Source organism: Aulonocara stuartgranti (assembly GCF_965226115.1).
Source record: "Aulonocara stuartgranti genome assembly, chromosome: 9".
NCBI classification, from domain to species: Eukaryota; Metazoa; Chordata; class Actinopteri; order Cichliformes; family Cichlidae; genus Aulonocara; species Aulonocara stuartgranti.
The window spans coordinates 15013360-15025969 of NC_138960.1; the positions used below are offsets into that span (position 1 = coordinate 15013360).

Here is a 12610-nt window from a genome sequence, read left to right on the forward strand (position 1 = left end):
TCTTTTAAATCTAGAGACGATTTTTAATTTGCTTTAGAGCAGACTTCCTCGGCTCATCAGTTTGACTGAATCTATGGTTTAAAACAAACCACAGCTGGTTTTCCAGTGTTTTTGGCTTCACTGCATCTGGATCTGTACGCCTCTTTGGAACTGTGTGCTGCACAGGTTAAGCTTTTATTATAGAGTTATTATTAACTCACCCATCTAACGGGGGTGTGCATTAGTCAGAGCTCAGCCACACATGTCAGTAAGTGCTCCGTTTTCAAGGCTGTTTAGCTCCTTTGTGAAATAGTCTGATGATGTTATGAGAAAACTACGGCTGATAACAACATGAATGTGCACACTCTGCCACAGCTTAGATCATAAAACAAGGAGCACCAGTGATTCACACAAGGTCAGCCTCGGCCCACGGGCCCTGCTAACTGTAAATCACTCTTGATACCAGCAGCAGCCAAATGCTTAATATGTAAATGTCCTCATCACGGTGGCTGAACCTGGTGCCAAGCTCGTGGGGTGCTATCAGCCGAGGAAGCCCTGCAGTGGTTGGCAGGGAGCAGATGGGGACGGAGCAGATCCCTCTGATGAGAGAAGTTCACTGATTACACTAATTTAACAGTATGAGCTTCATTTCAGTCTGCTGGATTTGTGGATGTCATACAAGCCCTCTTTCTTTTCTTTCTTTTCTTTTCTTTCTTTTCTTTTCTTTTTTCTTTTGCTTTGCCTCTGTCATGCTGCTGACTTTCATGCTCTTTGATGTTACCAGCAGAACTTGAAATATGAGAGTCTCTGAGTGTATGGACACAGGTGCAGGATATCTATTTCTGCCCTCATGGGTACAATCTTCAAAAATGTACACCTCAGGACTAATTATTTTTTATCTTTGAGGGCCAAAAACCTACACATGTATCTGATCAGGGTCAAAGTGGAGCCAATTTTCAGCCCAGAAGTCCACTTTTAATATAAACAAAGCCACAAATATAGTACGTAATCTACATTAAACAGTGTGGTAATATGCTGCATCTACTTTTAAATGAGCCCATTAGACCCATTACACCTTGCTACATGTCCAATATATCATCATTTAATATTTATGAACAAACACGTAATGGGGAAAGGGTGAGAAAAAGTGTAATGAGGAATGAAATCATGAAAAATAAATTATGTACAACGGAAAATATGTTTTAAAAATAATGGCTGGATTTTTATTGGTCTGTCACCTGAGCAGGTGTAAAACTAAGATATTAAGTTAAAACTATTACCACAACAAAAGCTTCCAAAATATGTAAGCAACAATAAAAATTGAGCACCAAAACTGCACACTGAATAAAACAAGCATAAAATATAAAGAACCCAACAACATTAATAATAATTTAAGATGTTTTCATCTGTGAGATCATTTTGGGAGGGTAATGGCTTGAAGTTCTTAATTGAAAAGGATAATTTAAGTGGAGCACCCTACTGCAAATAACAGCACAGACTCATTACAGTCAAATGCATTGAAGGTCATTAATGTTAATGTGCACTGATGAGACGATACAGTTGTGTCAATAACCTGCTGGGAAAATACATCATTTTTGCAGTTTAAATCAAACGATCAAGGTGTGATTGAAACACATACTTCCAGCTTAAACTTAAGAGGTTTTACTGTCATTTTATAAATGAGGTAAAATCAAAAAACTTTGAGAGATAAAGCAAAAAACAGGAGTCGGCAAATCAAAAATCTGGTAAATTCTTAAGAAGAAGGTTAAGAAAACCTCCTCCACAGCATCTAACAAAGTCAAGAACAGCTTCAAGGATGTAGGTGTCCCACTGTGAAAGTCTACATGAAGAGATGCCTTAATTAGTTTCATTAATAGAAACACACTCAACAACAGAAAGGTCAGATTAGACTTCATCAGAACACAGCGAGAAGAGCTGGCACATAAATAAATAACAATATTTGAACAGATGAAACTATGATGAACTTGAACCAGAACAATGGGAAAAGAAAAGCATGGAGAAAATGAGAAACAGCTCATGATATAATAATGGATTGCATTTATATAGCGCTTTTCAAGGCACCCAAAGCGCTTTACAATACCACTATTCATTCACTCTCACATTCACACACTGGTGGAGGCAAGCTACGGTTGTAGCCACAGCTGCCCTGGGGCAGACTGACAGAAGCGAGGCTGCCATATCGCGCCATCGGCCCCTCTGGCCCACACCAGTAGGCGGCAGGGTAAAGCGTCTTGCCCAAGAACACAACGACCAGGACAGAGAGCTCGGGAATCGAACCGGCGACCTTCCGGTTACAGATACGCTTCCCAACCCCCTGAGCCACAGTCGCCCCCTGATATGATGAATATGATTCATAGAAAAGCTGCAAAACTGATCCTACAGTGCTTCACGTCACCAAAGGATAATGGCTGAAAAGTCTTTTAAATTAAACAAATGAGATATTTTTCAACGATTGTTTTTTCATTAAAAACAATCGTTATATTTAAAATTATGCCAGCTTTTCAAATTACATTTGAGCCTCTGAAAATGAGAGACTGTGTGCAGAAGTGGCTGAAATTCCTAAACACTTTTTTGGGATTAAAGCTGAAAGTCTGCACTTCAGTCACATGTTGATTGTTTGATTTAAAATCCAACAGTGATGTACCGAAGCAATACTACAAAATCTGTCAACAAAGATTTTTTCTTACAAAGTCTTAAAATCAGAGTTACAAGTGGATGCCAATGCAAGTGGCAATGTGCTGCACTAAATATCTCAGTCATGTTTTCTACCACTTCTACGTTTTTGGAATTGAGTTAATTGAGTTAACTGGGTTATTTGACTAATAATACGACTTGCTGTGTTGTGCAGATGATCCAAGATATCTGATGCGCCAAGAAAACAACATTATGGTGGCTTGAAAATGCAGCTACATCCACCTTTTATCTTTTATCTGCCATTAAATCCAGATGTTCTTTCCAGCAGAAAGCCAATTTCCCAAATATAGAAATGTTACTTTACTTTTAAAGAATGGGATCTGTGAAGTATTATACTCGGTTTGCCGTGAAAATCATTTCTAGGCTGCTAAACTATCAGAGTGGAAATGATTGTACATTGGCATTCAAAAAGGCTGCTTCTGTCTCCTCGTCCTTCGTTCCCAGACTTTCCATCTGAAGGCCTCGCAGCTTGTGACTCTGAACAAACTTCTTTGGACGGGCAAAGAGAGCAGCTGACAAACTGGTTGTCCTGGGAACGCCGCGTGCATGCTCACTTTCCACTCGACATACATTACACTTCCACTTGACATGTACATTACATTACAAGAGACACACGGCGGGGAGAGGGGTGGGGGGGATGTGTGTGGGAGACAAGGACCAGGAGTTACTTTTCTGAGGATGCGGCTTGTCACAGCACATCACAGAGACAGCCGAGCTGCGAGCACAATAGGCAATTAGAAGCTCCCATGGAAGCAGAGGAGACATGATGTAGCTAATAAGGGAAAATAGAGGAAGGACTGGGTGTAGAAGAGGAGGGGGTGGTTGTTGTTGTTTGGATGTTGCATCCTTTGAAGAGTTTGATCCCGCCAGGAGGAGATTCACCTTAATTTACTTGTAGGAAACATCGGGAGCTTGAAGGGTTTGTGTTTGGGAAGTACACAGCAGCCACGCGCTCTGCTGTGATATCGCAAATTTCTCACAAACACGCCATCAGCCTGCATGCTTCCCTAAATTACTCCATTTATAGCCTGGAGTGGCAGCAGGTGTTTGATTCTTTGTGGTGTAAAAGTCGACAGGAGCGGTGAAAATCTCCGCCGAAGCTTTCCGTCTTTTATCTCAGCCGCCGTCCCGTTTAGAGATGGCAGCAGCTGACCTAATTTTCCAGGAATGTGGATGCTTTGTTTTTAAGCCCATCGATACCCTTTCAATTGGCTGGATGCACGCTGACATATCTGTGTTGTCACACTTGTACCTTGCTGTGGGAAACGCCTTATCCATCGTGCAACAGCACTGGGGAGAGGTCTGACCCGCTTCCATATTCATTTTGCAGGCGTACAAACATAAAGAGCTGCAACAGTCAGTTCAACAAGCACAAGTCCTCTGGAAGAACTGAAAGTAATTTATTTTATTGAAGAAAGCCTGACCAGAGAGCCAGATTGAGGTAGATAAAATAAGTGACGTACCATATATTAAACAGCCAAACAGAAACATGATGCACAAAGTTTTGAAATGTAAATTAAATGAGATTAATATGAGATGGCAGTCATGCACTGGGGCTGGAAACAGAAGAAGTTAAAGTTTTCTTCTTCAAACTTTTCCTGCATCTCCCTCTGTGGAGTCTGGGGATCTCTGAGCTGCTACACTGATGTGTGTCACAGCGCGGGAACAGCAGGCCAAACATGCACAAAAACAGCCAATCAAGAACAACCAGAGTGGCTGGTATTTCTACTGTTTGTTATCTTAATGCTGAACTGTTTGCATTTCTCAAAGCTTAGTCAGTTTGTCAGTTGTCATTGCATTAACTGCGAATGCACTGTGCAACTTTGTGCTCCAAATTAACAGCATTGCTCTGTGCTTTTAGTGATGCTGGTGACTTCACCAATGCACACTCCGTCTTTCACCACAGTCCAGATGGAGTAGTGCAGAATGTGATCGATCTGCAGTTTCTTCAAAACCTAGTCGAGCTTTTACTCCGAAGTTGACATCTTTACGGTAACAAAGACAGTTAAGGCCTTTTCACACTGAGTGCTTTTGCGACAAAATTAGACGAAATTCAAATGCAAGCTTGTCGTGTATCATCCACAAACACCAAAAATGTGCTGTTTTTTTAAAAACTTTGTTGTTAAAAAACTGAATTTCAAAATTTGTAATTGATAACTGTTAGAGTCAAATTGTTAAATGCACACACACACATGGATACATATACAGTGGGGCAAAAAAGTATTTAGTCAGCCACCGATTGTGCAAGTTCCCCCACCTAAAATGATGACAGAGGTCAGTAATTTGCACCAGAGGTACACTTCAACTGTGAGAGACAGAATGTGAAAAAAAAAAATCCATGAATCCACATGGTAGGATTTGTAAAGAATTTATTCGTAAATCAGGGTGGAAAATAAGTATTTGGTCAATAACAAAAATACAACTCAATACTTTGTAACATAACCTTTGTTGGCAATAACAGAGGTCAAACGTTTACTATAGGTCTTTACCAGGTTTGCACACACAGTAGCTGGTATTTTGGCCCATTCCTCCATGCAGATCTTCTCGAGAGCAGTGATGTTTTGGGGCTGTCGCCGAGCAGCACGGACTTTCAACTCCCGCCACAGATTTTCTATGGGGTTGAGGTCTGGAGACTGGCTAGGCCACTCCAGGACTTTCAAATGCTTCTTACGGAGCCACTCCTTTGTTGCCCGGGCGGTGTGTTTTGGATCATTGTTATGTTGGAAGACCCAGCCTCGTTTCATCTTCAAAGTTCTCACTGATGGAAGGAGGTTTTGGCTCAAAATCTCACGATACATGGCCCCATTCATTCTGTCCTTAACACGGATCAGTCGTCCTGTCCCCTTGGCAGAAAAACAGCCCCATAGCATGATGTTTCCACCCCCATGCTTCACAGTAGGTATGGTGTTCTTGGGATGCAACTCAGTATTCTTCTTCCTCCAAACACGACGAGTTGAGTTTATACCAAAAAGTTCTACTTTGGTTTCATCTGACCACATGACATTCTCCCAATCCTCTGCTGTATCATCCATGTGCTCTCTGGCAAACTTCAGACGGGCCTGGACATGCACTGGCTTCAGCAGCGGAACACGTCTGGCACTGCGGGATTTGATTCCCTGCCGTTGTAGTGTGTTACTGATGGTGACCTTTGTTACTTTGGTCCCAGCTCTCTGCAGGTCATTCACCAGGTCCCCCCGTGTGGTTCTGGGATCTTTGCTCACCGTTCTCATGATCATTTTGACCCCACGGGATGAGATCTTGCGTGGAGCCCCAGATCGAGGGAGATTATCAGTGGTCTTGTATGTCTTCCATTTTCTGATGATTGCTCCCACAGTTGATTTTTTCACACCAAGCTGCTTGCCTATTGTAGATTCACTCTTCCCAGTCTGGTGCAGGTCTACAATGCTTTTCCTGGTGTCCTTCGAAAGCTCTTTGGTCTTGGCCATGGCGGAGTTTGGAGTCTGACTGTTTGAGGCTGTGGACAGGTGTCTTTTATACAGATGATGAGTTCAAACAGGTGCCATTCATACAGGTAACGAGTGGGGGACAGAAAAGCTTCTTACAGAAGACGTTACAGGTCTGTGAGAGCCAGAGATTTTCCTTGTTTGAGGTGACCAAATACTTATTTTCCACCCTGATTTACGAATAAATTCTTTACAAATCCTACCATGTGGATTCATGGATTTTTTTTTCACATTCTGTCTCTCACAGTTGAAGTGTACCTCTGGTGCAAATTACTGACCTCTGTCATCATTTTAAGTGGGGGAACTTGCACAATCGGTGGCTGACTAAATACTTTTTTGCCCCACTGTACACTCAATGCCTTAGGGTTTATGATGCACCATAGGAGTTTTTTACAATGGGTGTTGCTGTAAACTGTGTGTCACAGAAGTAAAAGGCTGCTGTGGGGTGATGCTTCTTCAAAGTGGTCTGACACCAAGGGCAGAAGGGCTGCTCTGAGATCCTTCCCTTGCTAGCACGTGAAAACCGGTTGAGCTGTTCTGTCTTGCTTTGTTAACGGGAATAAGTCTGAACTAGCAGGCCTGTGGAAGCGCAGACCCAACAATAACACACAATGATGAGCTGGTCACCGTGTTTCTAAACAGTAACTGAGATTCTGGGTTCATCCAGTTCTCACAAGACGCCAGCAGCAGGGAGAATTTCACGGTTTCATCCAGGAGCTGAAGCTGTATCACGATCGCTTTCATGCATATTTCAGGATGTCAGAGGGGCAGCTTGAGCTCTTGTCTGCAGAGTTGGGACCACATCTGAGGACGCAGAGAAACTGATTGATCCGAAGCAGCGTCCAGCTGTGTGTCTGAAATAAAATAGTATTATTTCACTATTTCCATATCATTGTACATTCAGTACTGATGTGTGTTTTGATCTGCGAGCATGCTTGTTGCCAGATCCAATCGTCTGATTGGTCCGATTGCATGCAAAAAAGAGGAAAAACGCAAAACAAATCAAGCTAGGTTTGAAAGATCAAAATGCCACAAATTTTTCCTGCAAAATTATGCGATCGGTGTGAACAGTGAATACTTTTAATGCATAATATATTTGCGCATTCTACACATCCGGTGTTTAAAGCTCTTTAGTCTGGAAATGTTTTGGAAACACAGTAAAAAAGTTCTTTTACATGCCAGCCGTTGTGCATCACTTTTGGCTTCATGCTGCTGTTTGACGAAGATGAGCATAAATTCTGTGTAATAAACATTCAAGACTGTTACTCTGTCATAAGTGGTCTCCATCCCTCCAGTTGCTAAGTTTAAGTTATTTATGTTGGACCCCTCCTGGGGTAAAAGAGAGAAAATATAGAACAACAGCACAGGAAGTAAACACACTCACACACAAATAAATAAATCTATAAACAAACTCTCCACATCCAAATATAAAAATAAGTTCATTTGAAAATGTTACGTGTGCTGTATTGTAATATCTTTAGCACATATACAGGCAGATATTTCTGTCTTTGCTACTTAAAATCGTCCAAAAGCTTTCTCAATCTACAGAGTGCACTGCCACGTCCAATACCACGAAACCGTTGAAACCTCATAAATTAACACCAAAAAGAAACATCTAGACTTCACAGGAACACCTGGTTAAATATTCTATCATTTATACAGAAGCTGTTGTTAAAAATCACAGATTTCTAACTTTGCCTCAGGATATCACATCTCCTCATCTCAGCTGCAGCTTTTCTGTACCTGCCATTCACTGCACATAAATAAGTCAATCATGCATAATCAAGTATTTGTTTTAGCTTCGCCATCAATTTAAAAACACTCTTCTCCTGGTTATTCTTCAAGCATCTAGACTTAAGGAAGGGGCATCATTGTGATTTTGAATCCACCGGTTGGCTGGGTGCTGTTTGTGTGGAGTTTGCATGTTCTTCCGGTGTGTTAAGAGTGGGCGAGAACAACCCACAGAGTTAAAAATATAACCTTGAAGCACAGGAGGGGAAAAAACATGGGGATGATAAACAGACACTCTGAGACAGGAAAAAGGGAAAGCGTGGCTTTATATATCCAGACACAATGAGGAGAAACAGCTGAAACTAATAAGGGGTAACAAGAGCAGGAAAGCAAGACTAAATATAGGACAAAAGAAACAAAGACTATCAAAATAAAACAGGAAGTAACTAAACAGGGAAGCATCTAACAGAGACAGGAGGGAAAACCTGAGGCAACAATAACTACAACTAAGAATCTAACGTTATAAGACCAATAGTTAAACTAAGGATAAAACAGAGAATATTCAGTAATATTTAAAATTTCAAAGTTTAAAAAAGAAAAAAAGAGAACAAACAAAAACAAAGTCAGTCTGTGTCTCAGAAGGAGGAAGATTACACTGTTCTCTTCAGGTACTTTGGCTTCCTCCCACAGCTTTTTACGTTAATTGATTATTCTAAAGTGGCTGTAGACAACCCTGCTAAGCAGGAAAAATGCATGGAAGAAAATATGAAAGGATCGTGTATTCCTGTTGCCATTCACCAGAAGAAAATCATCTTTGTCTTGCCTCAAAGTTTCAATTACTTTAACCAGGTCAAACAGTTATTTTGACTATTGATGCTGTGAATACTGTGGTGCTGTAGAGTGGCTGTATGTGAAGAACGCTGAGGGAAGTTAAAAAAGAAAAAGCAAACCTTTCATAGCTCTTATAACAGAAATATATACACTATATAACAATACAAATAAGTTGTTTGGCTTTTCTCTTTTATTGAGTTCTCACTCTGGTAATTAAGATATTACCGTTGTCCATTATTATTGTTATGTGTGTGTATCTATAACTATGGCCTGTATAAAGTTTAGTTTGTAATTTAGTTTTTTTTTTATACCAACCTCGCTGATGTATCTTGGTTTTCCACTTTTATCTTTTCATTTATTTGTTGGAAATAAACGAATCCATCTGAATGGCAGTCTAAAAGAAGCAGGAAAAGCTCGGAGAACGAGAGGTACACAAACAGAAATTAGAGACAGCAGCAGCAATGAACACAACGCAGACAATAACAAAAGAGGGAACAGAACAAAAGCAGCCGGTAAAACCACAACGAGAAACAAGAGACAGAAGCAATACAGAGGTGGTCGCTGACATTTATCAGCTATAATTGGTTTTAAGACTTAAAGGCAAAAAAGCAGATCTAACACCGTTGATGATGTTGATGTGAGTCAGACAGCGATAAAACCAACCAACATAGCATAATGTGGAATACTTATGCACAAAAATCTGACTACTGTAGCACCTAAGCAAATACTAACAATAGGTGTGTTTACCATGAACAAATAGAGTCTGAGCAGAAGAGCAGAATAGTTCTGCTTTCTTTCTCCTCCTACACTGATGCTACACCTTTACACCAGGTGCAGCAGCTTCCCCATCAACAATGAACACTGACAGTCTGCCCAGGCACTCTGCAAAATGTATAGACTTAGACTTTAAAGACTGTAAAGAATTATTTGACCCGTCCTTAAGTTTTTGGTATTCATGGATGATGGCTAAGAAACACTGGGAGACACAAAATGCACATTTGAATGGAGGAAACAGGAAGAAGCTGAGAATTCAAGCTTTTGAAGCCCAATAAATAAGACAGTTACAATCCTGCTGACACAGATGATGCTGATAATTTGTGTAGCATTATGAGTCCTCAGGAGAGGCTCTTGATGAGGCTGCAGCACTTCAGCACTGGAAAGGATATTCAGAGAAGGCCTGATGGTTGGAGAAATGTTCACAATAGATAATAATTCTTAAGATAAATACCGAATTGATCCTGCCCTGCTCTATCCAACCTTAATTACCACACCAGATTGCTAGTTCTGGACAATTTAGCAGCAGCTTCGATAACACACAATTGCAATATTATTGCTCTTTCCATCAATATTGGAAGGGTTCAGCAGGAATCCCAGCCATCTGATTTTTTCTGCACATCCAAGAAGGAAATGTCAGATATTTCGAGCTATGCAAGGTGCAGCTGTTCTTATCTTATAGTGGCGAGGTCCCTAAAACAGAGCTGTGTAGGGTAACCAGATGTCCCTCCTTATGTAGGACTGCACAATATTTTTAGCCCTTGTCCTCCTGGCCCACATATTAAGACAATGCCCCACATTTTGATTGTCTCTGCTTTTCTAAAGTCAATACTGTAGGACAAGACAGTTTTCTAAGATCTGGCTTAGGTCTGGCTTAAAAAGAAATCCAGCTGCAAAAAAGAGAGGATGCAGAGAAAAGCGTTCACAAAGAAGTGGCAGAATCCAGACGATGTTTAACACTGATGTAATGCTTTCAGAGAGAGGAGGAGCCATACCAGAGGCAGGGAGAGTAAAATCCAAATATTTATTCCAGGCTTAAGAGCAGATAAAAGATACAGAATGACTGGAAACCAGAGGATTGCGCTGTAAAGCAGAATTTTGGGTTAACTTTTAGGATGAACTCTGGGTTTTCACTGTTACAATGATGGTTCACTTACTGGTGTAAGTTATGCTACAGATCTGGTTCAGAGCAGGTTGTTTTTGAGATAAGAAATGTGCAAGGACAAACCTACCGCCTACTGGCCTATTAATACTCTGGAAAATAGCATCACGAGTCTTGGAAGATGCTCAGACATCAGTGTGTTGACAATAAGAGGGTCTGAAGTCTTTGTCTTTCTCTAATGAGCATCAGTAACAAATATGATTCTTAGATTCAGAATCTGTTTTCTTGTCTCATATCAAAGTTGCATGTAGTCCCACATGGTCAGGCTCCTGCCTTTAGCAAACATGCTGAGGGCCTCTTAACTGCTCCTATTTTAAAACCAAAGGTGATCCCAGGCTTTTAGGTTGTGGCTGCTAAACTTTGGAAGCGTCAGTCCGTCAGGTAGGCTAACCAGCCTGACGGATCGAGGAAGCCTGACGTAGTCTAATCGATCTACCTGATAGACTGCCGGCTGATTCAGTGGTTTGTTTTAAAACAGTTGAAAACTCGGTTTTAGAGGTTAATTTTCTCTTGATTGTTCCCCCATTATTTTGGCTCATGTGTGTATAGAAGTGTGTATGCAGGAATGAATATTGAACCTGTAAACTTAATGTGAAGTTTTTAATCAGACTGTGAAGCACTTTGTGACTGTATGTTTTAAAAAGTGCTCTACAAATAAAAGTATTATTATTGCTAGATTACGTCTATGTTTGAATTCTATTTCTAGATTAATTCTTGCTTTCAGGCCATTAAACACCTCTGCTGAAAGAGTAAGAGCTAAACCAGCCCTGTGTCCATCTAAATATTACATTATAGAAATAATAATTACAGTATGACATTTGTTCAGTGCACTCTCACCTACACTTGCACACACACACGTGCTGCTTTCAGCCTATATTATGGCTTCAACCGTATTTTTCTGATATCATATTTTTATGTTTCTTATGTGAATCAGCTGCTCTGCTGCTGTCCATGGACATACTAATATTTCTGATTGGATAAGGAAATGATAATTTGGGTGAGGTGAATTGCTTCATAGTGCAGGAATGCATGAGAAAATAAACTAATAATAATAAACAGAAAAAAATGGAAACTTAAAGCTGGAACGGTCAACTTGACAAAGTGCAAAGATAATCTGGCAAGTGGGAGGTGGACAACTGGTGTATGCACAAAGAAGGTGGTGCAGATACTGAACAAAGAGCAGTAAAACTGTCTGAAACTGAAGTAAAAGTGGCAGAAATGAAAAACTATTGCAAAATATTGCCAAAAATAACTTGAACAAAAACAATAAGAGACTAAACTTTTTAAAAAATGCCTTACGGGAGTGATATAAATGGTTTAAATTACGTTTTATGCAAACATAATTAAGAAATGTTGTTAATGTTTTCCAAATATGGTCATTCAATATGTTCAGGGAAGACACGAGCATCCAAGCTTGTATTGCAATATCCACTACACTACACTTTTGGTTGTTTGCTTTTACGGGTCCACAGTACATCATTTGTCTACATCTCATCCTGTTCCTACCATCCTCACTTAGCACACCAACCCCCTACCCTGCATCTTGCTTCACTTCACTACATCCATGAATGTTCTGTGGTCTTCCTCTTATTTTCTTGCCTGGCAGCTCCATATTTACCACTCAGTCCAATATATGCACTCTTCCTTCTCTGCATGTCCAAGCACTAGCACTTTTTGGTTCTGGTAGAACCGAGTTAGAAAAAGGCAATTAGCTGCTTTTATTAAAGAAAAATCAGTGTTTGAAAATGACCTCTTTTTCTTGACCAAAATGTTCTTTTTGTTTGTTTTTTTAAGCCACATACTAGAGTTTGTGGTGTGAGAGTCGAGTGCTTTGTACGCCCACTATCCACCCCCACCTCCTCCTTCTGACACTGATGTAGTTTGTAAATGCTTCTCCTCATTTATTTTAAATCAAAGCTGCTTCTGGATGTGATCCAGAAGGAATTATATGTCA

At 40.4% G+C, this 12610-nt stretch overlaps 1 protein-coding gene across 4 annotated transcripts in view; it reads left to right on the plus strand.

Moving 5' to 3' along the window:
* rnf152 (ring finger protein 152) overlaps window positions 1–12610 on the plus strand; it is an 86651-nt gene that overhangs the window by 3663 nt on the left and 70378 nt on the right. The window lies entirely within an intron of this gene.